The sequence below is a fragment of the Pristiophorus japonicus genome, unplaced genomic scaffold (genome assembly GCF_044704955.1).
Source record: "Pristiophorus japonicus isolate sPriJap1 unplaced genomic scaffold, sPriJap1.hap1 HAP1_SCAFFOLD_61, whole genome shotgun sequence".
In the NCBI taxonomy this organism is placed as follows: Eukaryota; Metazoa; Chordata; class Chondrichthyes; family Pristiophoridae; genus Pristiophorus; species Pristiophorus japonicus.
Genome location: NW_027254520.1, coordinates 470,940 through 484,915, shown reverse-complemented (window position 1 = coordinate 484,915; position 13,976 = coordinate 470,940). Strand labels below are relative to the sequence as shown.

The window sequence follows — 13,976 nt, the reverse complement described above, 5'->3', positions numbered from 1 at the left end:
CGCGACTTTAAAAGATGGCCTTTGTTGCCCACATCTTCCCTCGTGGCTTGTCTTACACCATGGGCTTACTGTGTTTGGGAATTTACTGACTGCACACCCTGATTTCCAGTGCATTTCATGCAGTCGCACAGACTTCGTTCAATCAAAAATATATAGATTAAGAAACAATTATTTATTTATTTCAATCAAATCAAATTCAATTTTTTGCAATAAAATTGTAAATTTATTTATTTTCTTATTATGATAAATATATATATGTTTTAAATTGTCTTTTTGTCTGGGTTGGTTTTATTTCCCTCCCTCTTTCCTGCTTGTCTATCACCTGTGGCTTCAACAACCGTCCCAGTCCCGCGTGCTCATGAGAACCGCGCTCATTCACGCACAACACAATTGCATTCAGGAATGATAGAAATTCCAATGTATTCTTCTGAAAGGGAACTGCTGTCCGTGAAGGGCAATTCTACAGCTGTGTAAGAGGGATGTGCTTCCTGTCCAGGATCATTCGGTGTCTGTTTCAACGGGATGGTTGTCAGTTCCGGTTCATCAATTGCCCCTTTAAAACGTATTTTCTCATTATCCGGATCATCCTGTACATTTAAAAAGGAGTGTGATTATCAGCTGTGATAACCGAATTGTTAAACTGTTGTGTTTCAAGATACATTGACTTTGCCTGTGTCCGTGTAAATCCATATCGCAGCGCATCTGTTCATTACTCAAAATATGCTCATGTTTTCCGATATCCACTCCTTGATGTAACCCTTGTCCCAAATTTGCTCTCAATATAAAAAACAACAAATTATGCACCGACGGTAGCGACCGCGTGGCCTAAAGGATAAGGTGTCTGATTTCGATTGTAACTGTGATCTTATCAGATGATTGCAGGTTAGAGTCCGGCAGTGGTCAGCTATCGCGCTTTGTGAAATTTTATAATCTTTGTTTTGATTCTGCCTCAAAACCAACCATCTCGGACAGTCACTCACCTGAAGTAAAGGAAGGTTGTGTGCTTTAAGAAGCTAATGGCAAATTTTCATCACTGTCGATCTGGTTGCACGGGCAAAACAAGTGGTGAAGTAGATTTTCGTGCACATTATTTATGTTTGAATGCAAAAAGTAGGGGATGGATGTCTGACTTTGCAGTAAATCGGAGACAAGGTGACTGACAGGTTGAAGCAATGGACTGCTGATCCAGTATGTCCCCAGCTTTGTCGTTATTGTGTTAAACATTTTCCCCTAGTTTTTTTATACAATCACATTTATCCTCATTGCCAAATTCACCTTTTACTGAAAAGGATGCAGCTCGTTGATGAAGTAATGTCACAAAAAATAATCACTTCATCAAAGGGAAAACATTAGCAGAACGATGGAGAGGGGGACTCATGAAATCGGTCTCTGAGAGTCAGCACAGGCACGATGGGCCGAATAGCAAACTAACGTCAGAAACTGAGAGCTACGCTCCTCACTGTCGGCGGCTCGTTGGTCTAGGGGTATGATTCTCGCTTTGGGATTATAATAATTGAAATGCGATAGATCCCGGACGAGCCCTGCCAACCTTTTGTCAAAAAACGACTTCTCAGCCGGTCGACATGTGAGAAAACTGACATGTTTCAAATTAAAACGTGTGATTGCACTCCGTTGTTCACACAGCGTCCAAAAACCCTGGAGATTCCCAGGAGCAAAGTGAAACTCACCGAACTGAGTAAAGTTCATGTTTCTCAGATGTGCTCGGCTCTGCGTCTCATTGGACAACATAAACCCCGTTTTGATTCCGGCAAATACTTGATCAGTGTATCTTCCTTTCTGCACGCATGAGCTCACCTCCATAGGGATAAGCATACATTCAACGTCAATCTCAAATTCAACGTGAAACAGACTCTGCCCTGAATATGAGTGCGTCCTGTTTCTCTCGCGCTGAAAAGATGTGAGAAGCTGGCTTTGGATTTAGTCCCTTGGCTGCCGAATTTAAACCGTGCAGGAAATCGATCCGGGGTGGCCAAGCTGCCTGGTCTAATTAAAAGGCGTTCAAACCCTACATTCCAGGCAGGTGAGAGTGTTCTGGCCTCAACATTCGGTTCAACGTATCGGATCATAAGCACCGCTCCCATTGTCTGCTAATGGTTCTGCTGTTCACACTAACACCTCCTCTGGTCCATCCTTTGTTACTTTATTGCCCGCTTACCTCTCACTTTGCCTTTTTGCCTTGTGCCATTTATTATTCAATCACTCCTACGCTCCACTGTATCACAGGCATTCCCTTTTGTCCTTCCTCGCTGCCTATTTTTCCAGGCGCTATTTTCCAGGAAAAATCTGTAAACTTTACATTTTTCTTAAAATATCGGAATGATCATCTGACTGAACGTGAGCCCGGGAAATTCATCCACAGAATGTTCACGGCCTGCTGAGTTTTACAGAATGCTTTGTTTTTGTTCACTGTGTTTCTGTATCCCTTTTAAGGTGATGTGCTGGTCTGCCCGGGGTCATTCTCTGTCTCTCCAAAATGGTGTGCTATCAGTATCGGATCATTATCTATCTGTTTAAAAGGAATGTGCTGTCTGTCCCGGATTTCAAATTTCAAATTTCAAAAACTGCCTTTGGAGAGTGCAGAATTTTTAGTTTGTTGGTGTGTTTGTATAAGTGAGAGAGTGCGTGGAAACGTTCTGTGCGATCTTACTGTGCATTTCATGTCAAGTGAGGAAAAATGCATTACATGCAACTTGAAGCCACACTGATTTGATTCAACACGCATTCAGGGACTGACTGACAGGAGAAGAGTCTGCTGTGGGATTTTGCTATTCCACATGTGAAAGAAGGCAAATTATATAAGTTAGAAACATAGCGATTTTAGCGAGAGCTTGCGGATGGGCTGTGTGACATGATGAGCTCCTTCCCCCTTATTTTCAAATACAAATCAAATCAAGACAAGACAAGACATGACTGACTGACACGATTTGTTTATATAAATTTCTGTATCAATATTTATATATGCATATATTTACATACATTCCCTACTTTTTAACTTTCACAATAAATGTGCTTTTCTGTTCTGCCTGCATTGGCTCTATTACATTTGACCTCTTTCACAGCACACGCAGCTTCTGTCTGATCCTGCAGAAAAGCACTCGCGACTTTAAAAGATGGCCTTTGTTGCCCACATCTTCCCTCGTGGCTTGTCTTACACCATGGGCTTACTGTGTTTGGGAATTTACTGACTGCACACCCTGATTTCCAGTGCATTTCATGCAGTCGCACAGACTTCGTTCAATCAAAAATATATAGATTAAGAAACAATTATTTATTTATTTCAATCAAATCAAATTCAATTTTTTGCAATAAAATTGTAAATTTATTTATTTTCTTATTATGATAAATATATATATGTTTTAAATTGTCTTTTTGTCTGGGTTGGTTTTATTTCCCTCCCTCTTTCCTGCTTGTCTATCACCTGTGGCTTCAACAACCGTCCCAGTCCCGCGTGCTCATGAGAACCGCGCTCATTCACGCACAACACAATTGCATTCAGGAATGATAGAAATTCCAATGTATTCTTCTGAAAGGGAACTGCTGTCCGTGAAGGGCAATTCTACAGCTGTGTAAGAGGGATGTGCTTCCTGTCCAGGATCATTCGGTGTCTGTTTCAACGGGATGGTTGTCAGTTCCGGTTCATCAATTGCCCCTTTAAAACGTATTTTCTCATTATCCGGATCATCCTGTACATTTAAAAAGGAGTGTGATTATCAGCTGTGATAACCGAATTGTTAAACTGTTGTGTTTCAAGATACATTGACTTTGCCTGTGTCCGTGTAAATCCATATCGCAGCGCATCTGTTCATTACTCAAAATATGCTCATGTTTTCCGATATCCACTCCTTGATGTAACCCTTGTCCCAAATTTGCTCTCAATATAAAAAACAACAAATTATGCACCGACGGTAGCGACCGCGTGGCCTAAAGGATAAGGTGTCTGATTTCGATTGTATCTGTGATCTTATCAGATGATTGCAGGTTAGAGTCCGGCAGTGGTCAGCTATCGCGCTTTGTGAAATTTTATAATCTTTGTTTTGATTCTGCCTCAAAACCAACCATCTCGGACAGTCACTCACCTGAAGTAAAGGAAGGTTGTGTGCTTTAAGAAGCTAATGGCAAATTTTCATCACTGTCGATCTGGTTGCACGGGCAAAACAAGTGGTGAAGTAGATTTTCGTGCACATTATTTATGTTTGAATGCAAAAAGTAGGGGATGGATGTCTGACTTTGCAGTAAATCGGAGACAAGGTGACTGACAGGTTGAAGCAATGGACTGCTGATCCAGTATGTCCCCAGCTTTGTCGTTATTGTGTTAAACATTTTCCCCTAGTTTTTTTATACAATCACATTTATCCTCATTGCCAAATTCACCTTTTACTGAAAAGGATGCAGCTCGTTGATGAAGTAATGTCACAAAAAATAATCACTTCATCAAAGGGAAAACATTAGCAGAACGATGGAGAGGGGGACTCATGAAATCGGTCTCTGAGAGTCAGCACAGGCACGATGGGCCGAATAGCAAACTAACGTCAGAAACTGAGAGCTACGCTCCTCACTGTCGGCGGCTCGTTGGTCTAGGGGTATGATTCTCGCTTTGGGATTATAATAATTGAAATGCGATAGGTCCCGGGTTCAAATCCCGGACGAGCCCTGCCAACCTTTTGTCAAAAAACGACTTCTCAGCCGGTCGACATGTGAGAAAACTGACATGTTTCAAATTAAAACGTGTGATTGCACTCCGTTGTTCACACAGCGTCCAAAAACCCTGGAGATTCCCAGGAGCAAAGTGAAACTCACCGAACTGAGTAAAGTTCATGTTTCTCAGATGTGCTCGGCTCTGCGTCTCATTGGACAACATAAACCCCGTTTTGATTCCGGCAAATACTTGATCAGTGTATCTTCCTTTCTGCACGCATGAGCTCACCTCCATAGGGATAAGCATACATTCAACGTCAATCTCAAATTCAACGTGAAACAGACTCTGCCCTGAATATGAGTGCGTCCTGTTTCTCTCGCGCTGAAAAGATGTGAGAAGCTGGCTTTGGATTTAGTCCCTTGGCTGCCGAATTTAAACTGTGCAGGAAATCGATCCGGGGTGGCCAAGCTGCCTGGTCTAATTAAAAGGCGTTCAAACCCTACATTCCAGGCAGGTGAGAGTGTTCTGGCCTCAACATTCGGTTCAACGTATCGGATCATAAGCACCGCTCCCATTGTCTGCTAATGGTTCTGCTGTTCACACTAACACCTCCTCTGGTCCATCCTTTGTTACTTTATTGCCCGCTTACCACTCACTTTGCCTTTTTGCATTGTGCCATTTATTATTCAATCACTCCTACGCTCCACTGTATCACAGGCATTCCCTTTTGTCCTTCCTCGCTGCCTATTTTTCCAGGCGCTATTTTCCAGGAAAAATCTGTAAACTTTACATTTTTCTTAAAATATCGGAATGATCATCTGACTGAACGTGAGCCCGGGAAATTCATCCACAGAATGTTCACGGCCTGCTGAGTTTTACAGAATGCTTTGTTTTTGTTCACTGTGTTTCTGTATCCCTTTTAAGGTGATGTGCTGGTCTGCCCGGGGTCATTCTCTGTCTCTCCAAAATGGTGTGCTATCAGTATCGGATCATTATCTATCTGTTTAAAAGGAATGTGCTGTCTGTCCCGGATTTCAAATTTCAAATTTCAAAAACTGCCTTTGGAGAGTGCAGAATTTTTAGTTTGTTGGTGTGTTTGTGTAAGTGAGAGAGTGCGTGGAAACGTTCTGCGCGATCTTACTGTGCATTTCATGTCAAGTGAGGAAAAATGCATTACATGCAACTTGAAGCCACACTGATTTGATTCAACACGCATTCAGGGACTGACTGACAGGAGAAGAGTCTGCTGTGGGATTTTGCTATTCCACATGTGAAAGAAGGCAAATTATATAAGTTAGAAACATAGCGATTTTAGCGAGAGCTTGCGGATGGGCTGTGTGACATGATGAGCTCCTTCCCCCTTATTTTCAAATACAAATCAAATCAAGACAAGACAAGACATGACTGACTGACTGACTTTGTTTATATAAATGTCTGTATCAATATTTATATATGCATATATTTACATACATTCCCTACTTTTTAACTTTCACAATAAATGTGCTTTTTCTGTTCTGCCTGCATTGGCTCTATTACATTTGACCTCTTTCACAGCACACGCACCTTCTGTCTGATCCTGCAGAAAAGCACTCGCGACTTTAAAAGATGGCCTTTGTTGCCCACATCTTCCCTCGTGGCTTGTCTTACACCATGGGCTTACTGTGTTTGGGAATTTACTGACTGCACACCCTGATTTCCAGTGCATTTCATGCAGTCGCACAGACTTCGTTCAATCAAAAATATATAGATTAAGAAACAATTATTTATTTATTTCAATCAAATCAAATTCAATTTTTTGCAATAAAATTGTAAGTTTATTTATTTTCTTATTATGATAAATATATATATGTTTTAAATTGTCTTTTTGTCTGGGTTGGTTTTATTTCCCTCCCTATTTCCTGCTTGTCTATCACCTGTGGCTTCAACAACCGTCCCAGTCCCGCGTGCTCATGAGAACCGCGCTCAATCACGCACAACACAATTGCATTCAGGAATGATAGAAATTCCAATTTATTCTTCTGAAAGGGAACTGCTGTCCGTGAAGGGCCATTCTACAGCTGTGTAAGAGGGATGTGCTTCCTGTCCAGGATCATTCGGTGTCTGTTTCAACGGGATGGTTGTCAGTTCCGGTTCATCAATTGCCCCTTTAAAACGTATTTTCTCATTATCCGGATCATCCTGTACATTTAAAAAGGAGTGTGATTATCAGCTGTGATAACCGAATTGTTAAACTGTTGTGTTTCAAGATACATTGACTTTGCCTGTGTCCGTGTACATCCATTTCGCAGCGCATCTGTTCATTACTCAAAATATGCTCATGTTTTCCGATATCCACTCCTTGATGTAACCCTTGTCCCAAATTTGCTCTCAATATAAAAAACAACAAATTATGCACCGACGGTAGCGACCGCGTGGCCTAAAGGATAAGGTGTCTGATTTCGATTGTAACTGTGATTTTATCAGAAGATTGCAGGTTAGAGTCCGGCAGTGGTCTGCTATCGCGCTTTGTGAAATTTTATAATCTTTGTTTTGATTCTGCCTCAAAACCAACCATCTCGGACAGTCACTCACCTGAAGTAAAGGAAGGCTGTGTGCTTTAAGAAGCTAATGGCAAATTTTCATCACTGTCGATCTGGTTGCACGGGCAAAACAAGTGGTGAAGTAGATTTTCGTGCACATTATTTCTGTTTGAATGCAAAAAGTAGGGGATGGATGTCTGACTTTGCAGTAAATAGGAGACAAGGTGACTGACAGGTTGAAGCAATGGACTGCTGATCCAGTATGCCCCCAGCTTTGTCGTTATTGTGTTAAACATTTTCCCCTAGTTTTTTTATACAATCACATTTATCCTCATTGCCAAATTCACCTTTTACTGAAAAGGATGCAGCTCGTTGATGAAGTAATGTCACAAAAAATAATCACTTCATCAAAGGGAAAACATTAGCAGGACGATGGAGAGGGGGACTCATGAAATCGGTCTCTGAGAGTCAGCACAGCCACGATGGGCCGAATAGCAAACTAATGTCAGAAACTGAGAGCTACGTTCCTCACTGTCGGCGGCTCGTTGGTCTAGGGGTATGATTCTCGCTTTGGGATTATAATAATTGAAATGCGAGAGGTCCCGGGTTCAAATCCCGGACGAGCCCTGCCAACCTTTTGTCAAAAAACGACTTCTCAGCCGGTCGACATGTGAGAATACTGACATGTTTCAAATTAAAACGTGTGATTGCACTCCGTTGTTCACACAGCGTCCAAAAATCCTGGAGATTCCCAGGAGCAAAGTGAAACTCACCGAACTGAGTAAAGTTCATGTTTCTCAGATGTGCTCGGCTCTGCGTCTCATTGGACAACATAAACCCCGTTTTGATTCCGGCAAATACTTGATCAGTGTATCTTCCTTTCTGCACGCATGAGCTCACCTCCATAGGGATAAGCATACATTCAACGTCAATCTCAAATTCAACGTGAAACAGACTCTGCCCTGAATATGAGTGCGTCCTGTTTCTCTCGCGCTGAAAAGATGTGAGAAGCTGGCTTTGGATTTAGTCCCTTGGCTGCCGAATTTAAACCGTGCAGGAAATCGATCCGGGGTGGCCAAGCTGCCTGGTCTAATTAAAAGGCGTTCAAACCCTACATTCCAGGCAGGTTATAGTGTTCTGGCCTCAACATTCGGTTCAACGTATCGGATCATAAGCACCGCTCCCATTGTCTGCTAATGGTTCTGCTGTTCACACTAACACCTCCTCTGGTCCATCCTTTGTTACTTTATTGCCCGCTACCACTCACTTTGCCTTTTTGCATTGTGCCATTTATTATTCAATCACTCCTACGCTCCACTGTATCACAGGCATTCCCTTTTGTCCTTCCTCGCTGCCTATTTTTCCAGGCGCTATTTTCCAGGAAAAATCTGTAAACTTTACATTTTTCTTAAAATATCGGAATGATCATCTGACTGAACGTGAGCCCGGGAAATTCATCCACAGAATGTTCACGGCCTGCTGAGTTTTACAGAATGCTTTGTTTTTGTTCACTGTGTTTCTGTATCCCTTTTAAGGTGATGTGCTGGTCTGCCCGGGGTCATTCTCTGTCTCTCCAAAATGGTGTGCTATCAGTATCGGATCATTATCTATCTGTTTAAAAGGAATGTGCTGTCTGTCCCGGATTTCAAATTTCAAATTTCAAAAACTGCCTTTGGAGAGTGCAGAATTTTTAGTTTGTTGGTGTGTTTGTGTAAGTGAGAGAGTGCGTGGAAACGTTCTGCGCGATATTATTGTGCATTTCATGTCATGTGAGGAAAAATGCATTACATGCAACTTGAAGCCACACTGATTTGATTCAACACGCATTCAGGGACTGACTGACAGGAGAAGAGTCTGCTGTGGGATTTTGCTATTCCACATGTGAAAGAAGGCAAATTATATAAGTTAGAAACATAGCGATTTTAGCGAGAGCTTGCGGATGGGCTGTGTGACATGATGAGCTCCTTCCCCCTTATTTTCAAATACAAATCAAATCAAGACAAGACAAGACATGACTGACTGACACGATTTGTTTATATAAATTTCTGTATCAATATTTATATATGCATATATTTACATACATTCCCTACTTTTTAACTTTCACAATAAATGTGCTTTTCTGTTCTGCCTGCATTGGCTCTATTACATTTGACCTCTTTCACAGCACACGCAGCTTCTGTCTGATCCTGCAGAAAAGCACTCGCGACTTTAAAAGATGGCCTTTGTTGCCCACATCTTCCCTCGTGGCTTGTCTTACACCATGGGCTTACTGTGTTTGGGAATTTACTGACTGCACACCCTGATTTCCAGTGCATTTCATGCAGTCGCACAGACTTCGTTCAATCAAAAATATATAGATTAAGAAACAATTATTTATTTATTTCAATCAAATCAAATTCAATTTTTTGCAATAAAATTGTAAATTTATTTATTTTCTTATTATGATAAATATATATATATGTTTTAAATTGTCTTTTTGTCTGGGTTGGTTTTATTTCCCTCCCTCTTTCCTGCTTGTCTATCACCTGTGGCTTCAACAACCGTCCCAGTCCCGCGTGCTCATGAGAACCGCGCTCATTCACGCACAACACAATTGCATTCAGGAATGATAGAAATTCCAATGTATTCTTCTGAAAGGGAACTGCTGTCCGTGAAGGGCAATTCTACAGCTGTGTAAGAGGGATGTGCTTCCTGTCCAGGATCATTCGGTGTCTGTTTCAACGGGATGGTTGTCAGTTCCGGTTCATCAATTGCCCCTTTAAAACGTATTTTCTCATTATCCGGATCATCCTGTACATTTAAAAAGGAGTGTGATTATCAGCTGTGATAACCGAATTGTTAAACTGTTGTGTTTCAAGATACATTGACTTTGCCTGTGTCTGTGTAAATCCATATCGCAGCGCATCTGTTCATTACTCAAAATATGCTCATGTTTTCCGATATCCACTCCTTGATGTAACCCTTGTCCCAAATTTGCTCTCAATATAAAAAACAACAAATTATGCACCGACGGTAGCGACCGCGTGGCCTAAAGGATAAGGTGTCTGATTTCGATTGTAACTGTGATCTTATCAGATGATTGCAGGTTAGAGTCCGGCAGTGGTCAGCTATCGCGCTTTGTGAAATTTTATAATCTTTGTTTTGATTCTGCCTCAAAACCAACCATCTCGGACAGTCACTCACCTGAAGTAAAGGAAGGTTGTGTGCTTTAAGAAGCTAATGGCAAATTTTCATCACTGTCGATCTGGTTGCACGGGCAAAACAAGTGGTGAAGTAGATTTTCGTGCACATTATTTATGTTTGAATGCAAAAAGTAGGGGATGGATGTCTGACTTTGCAGTAAATCGGAGACAAGGTGACTGACAGGTTGAAGCAATGGACTGCTGATCCAGTATGTCCCCAGCTTTGTCGTTATTGTGTTAAACATTTTCCCCTAGTTTTTTTATACAATCACATTTATCCTCATTGCCAAATTCACCTTTTACTGAAAAGGATGCAGCTCGTTGATGAAGTAATGTCACAAAAAATAATCACTTCATCAAAGGGAAAACATTAGCAGAACGATGGAGAGGGGGACTCATGAAATCGGTCTCTGAGAGTCAGCACAGGCACGATGGGCCGAATAGCAAACTAACGTCAGAAACTGAGAGCTACGCTCCTCACTGTCGGCGGCTCGTTGGTCTAGGGGTATGATTCTCGCTTTGGGATTATAATAATTGAAATGCGATAGGTCCCGGGTTCAAATCCCGGACGAGCCCTGCCAACCTTTTGTCAAAAAACGACTTCTCAGCCGGTCGACATGTGAGAAAACTGACATGTTTCAAATTAAAACGTGTGATTGCACTCCGTTGTTCACACAGCGTCCAAAAACCCTGGAGATTCCCAGGAGCAAAGTGAAACTCACCGAACTGAGTAAAGTTCATGTTTCTCAGATGTGCTCGGCTCTGCGTCTCATTGGACAACATAAACCCCGTTTTGATTCCGGCAAATACTTGATCAGTGTATCTTCCTTTCTGCACGCATGAGCTCACCTCCATAGGGATAAGCATACATTCAACGTCAATCTCAAATTCAACGTGAAACAGACTCTGCCCTGAATATGAGTGCGTCCTGTTTCTCTCGCGCTGAAAAGATGTGAGAAGCTGGCTTTGGATTTAGTCCCTTGGCTGCCGAATTTAAACTGTGCAGGAAATCGATCCGGGGTGGCCAAGCTGCCTGGTCTAATTAAAAGGCGTTCAAACCCTACATTCCAGGCAGGTGAGAGTGTTCTGGCCTCAACATTCGGTTCAACGTATCGGATCATAAGCACCGCTCCCATTGTCTGCTAATGGTTCTGCTGTTCACACTAACACCTCCTCTGGTCCATCCTTTGTTACTTTATTGCCCGCTTACCACTCACTTTGCCTTTTTGCCTTGTGCCATTTATTATTCAATCATTCCTACGCTCCACTGTATCACAGGCATTCCCTTTTGTCCTTCCTCGCTGCCTATTTTTCCAGGCGCTATTTTCCAGGAAAAATCTGTAAACTTTACATTTTTCTTAAAATATCGGAATGATCATCTGACTGAACGTGAGCCCGGGAAATTCATCCACAGAATGTTCACGGCCTGCTGAGTTTTACAGAATGCTTTGTTTTTGTTCACTGTGTTTCTGTATCCCTTTTAAGGTGATGTGCTGGTCTGCCCGGGGTCATTCTCTGTCTCTCCAAAATGGTGTGCTATCAGTATCGGATCATTATCTATCTGTTTAAAAGGAATGTGCTGTCTGTCCCGGATTTCAAATTTCAAATTTCAAAAACTGCCTTTGGAGAGTGCAGAATTTTTAGTTTGTTGGTGTGTTTGTATAAGTGAGAGAGTGCGTGGAAACGTTCTGCGCGATCTTACTGTGCATTTCATGTCAAGTGAGGAAAAATGCATTACATGCAACTTGAAGCCACACTGATTTGATTCAACACGCATTCAGGGACTGACTGACAGGAGAAGAGTCTGCTGTGGGATTTTGCTATTCCACATGTGAAAGAAGGCAAATTATATAAGTTAGAAACATAGCGATTTTAGCGAGAGCTTGCGGATGGGCTGTGTGACATGATGAGCTCCTTCCCCCTTATTTTCAAATACAAATCAAATCAAGACAAGACAAGACATGACTGACTGACTGACTTTGTTTATATAAATGTCTGTATCAATATTTATATATGCATATATTTACATACATTCCCTACTTTTTAACTTTCACAATAAATGTGCTTTTCTGTTCTGCCTGCATTGGCTCTATTACATTTGACCTCTTTCACAGCACACGCAGCTTCTGTCTGATCGTGCAGAAAAGCACTCGCGACTTTAAAAGATGGCCTTTGTTGCCCACATCTTCCCTCGTGGCTTGTCTTACACCATGGGCTTACTGTGTTTGGGAATTTACTGACTGCACACCCTGATTTCCAGTGCATTTCATGCAGTCGCACAGACTTCGTTCAATCAAAAATATATAGATTAAGAAACAATTATTTATTTATTTCAATCAAATCAAATTCAATTTTTTGCAATAAAATTGTAAATTTATTTATTTTCTTATTATAATAAATATATATATGTTTTAAATTGTCTTTTTGTCTGGGTTGGTTTTATTTCCCTCCCTCTTTCATGCTTGTCTATCACCTGTGGCTTCAACAACCGTCCCAGTCCCGCGTGCTCATGAGAACCGCGCTCATTCACGCACAACACAATTGCATTCAGGAATGATAGAAATTCCAATGTATTCTTCTGAAAGGAAACTGCTGTCCGTGAAGGGCAATTCTACAGCTGTGTAAGACGGATGTGCTTCCTGTCCAGGATCATTCGGTGTCTGTTTCAACGGGATGGTTGTCAGTTCCGGTTCATCAATTGCCCCTTTAAAACGTATTTTCTCATTATCCGGATCATCCTGTACATTTAAAAAGGAGTGTGATTATCAGCTGTGATAACCGAATTGTTAAACTGTTGTGTTTCAAGATACATTGACTTTGCCTGTGTCCGTGTACATCCATATCGCAGCGCATCTGTTCATTACTCAAAATATGCTCATGTTTTCCGATATCCACTCCTTGATGTAACCCTTGTCCCAAATTTGCTCTCAATATAAAAAACAACAAATTATGCACCGACGGTAGCGACCGCGTGGCCTAAAGGATAAGGTGTCTGATTTCGATTGTAATTGTGAACTTATCAGATGATTGCAGGTTAGAGTCCGGCAGTGGTCAGCTATCGCGCTTTGTGAAATTTTATAATCTTTGTTTTGATTCTGCCTCAAAACCAACCATCTCGGACAGTCACTCACCTGAAGTAAAGGAAGGTTGTGTGCTTTAAGAAGCTAATGGCAAATTTTCATCACTGTCGATCTGGTTGCACGGGCAAAACAAGTGGTGAAGTAGATTTTCGTGCACATTATTTATGTTTGAATGCAAAAAGTAGGGGATGGATGTCTGACTTTGCAGTAAATCGGAGACAAGGTGACTGACAGGTTGAAGCAATGGACTGCTGATCCAGTATGCCCCCAGCTTTGTCGTTATTGTGTTAAACATTTTCCCCTATTTTTTTTATACAATCACATTTATCCTCATTGCCAAATTCACCTTTTACTGAAAAGGATGCAGCTCGTTGATGAAGTAATGTCACAAAAAAGAATCACTTCATCAAAGGGAAAACATTAGCAGAACGATGGAGAGGGGGACTCATGAAATCGGTCTCTGAGAGTCAGCACAGGCACGATGGGCCGAATAGCAAACTAACGTCAGAAACTGAGAGCTACGCTCTTCACTGTCGGC

General features: G+C 41.6%; 1 non-coding gene across 1 annotated transcript; it reads left to right on the top strand.

Annotated features, from left to right (window-relative positions):
• The first annotated feature begins 7,715 nt into the window (after nt 1-7,715).
• Nucleotides 7,716-7,803, top strand: trnap-ugg (transfer RNA proline (anticodon UGG)). Its single transcript is given in 2 exon segments — nt 7,716-7,751; nt 7,768-7,803. It is a non-coding gene; the product is annotated as a tRNA-Pro (tRNA).
• Nucleotides 7,804-13,976: the final 6,173 nt, after the last annotated feature.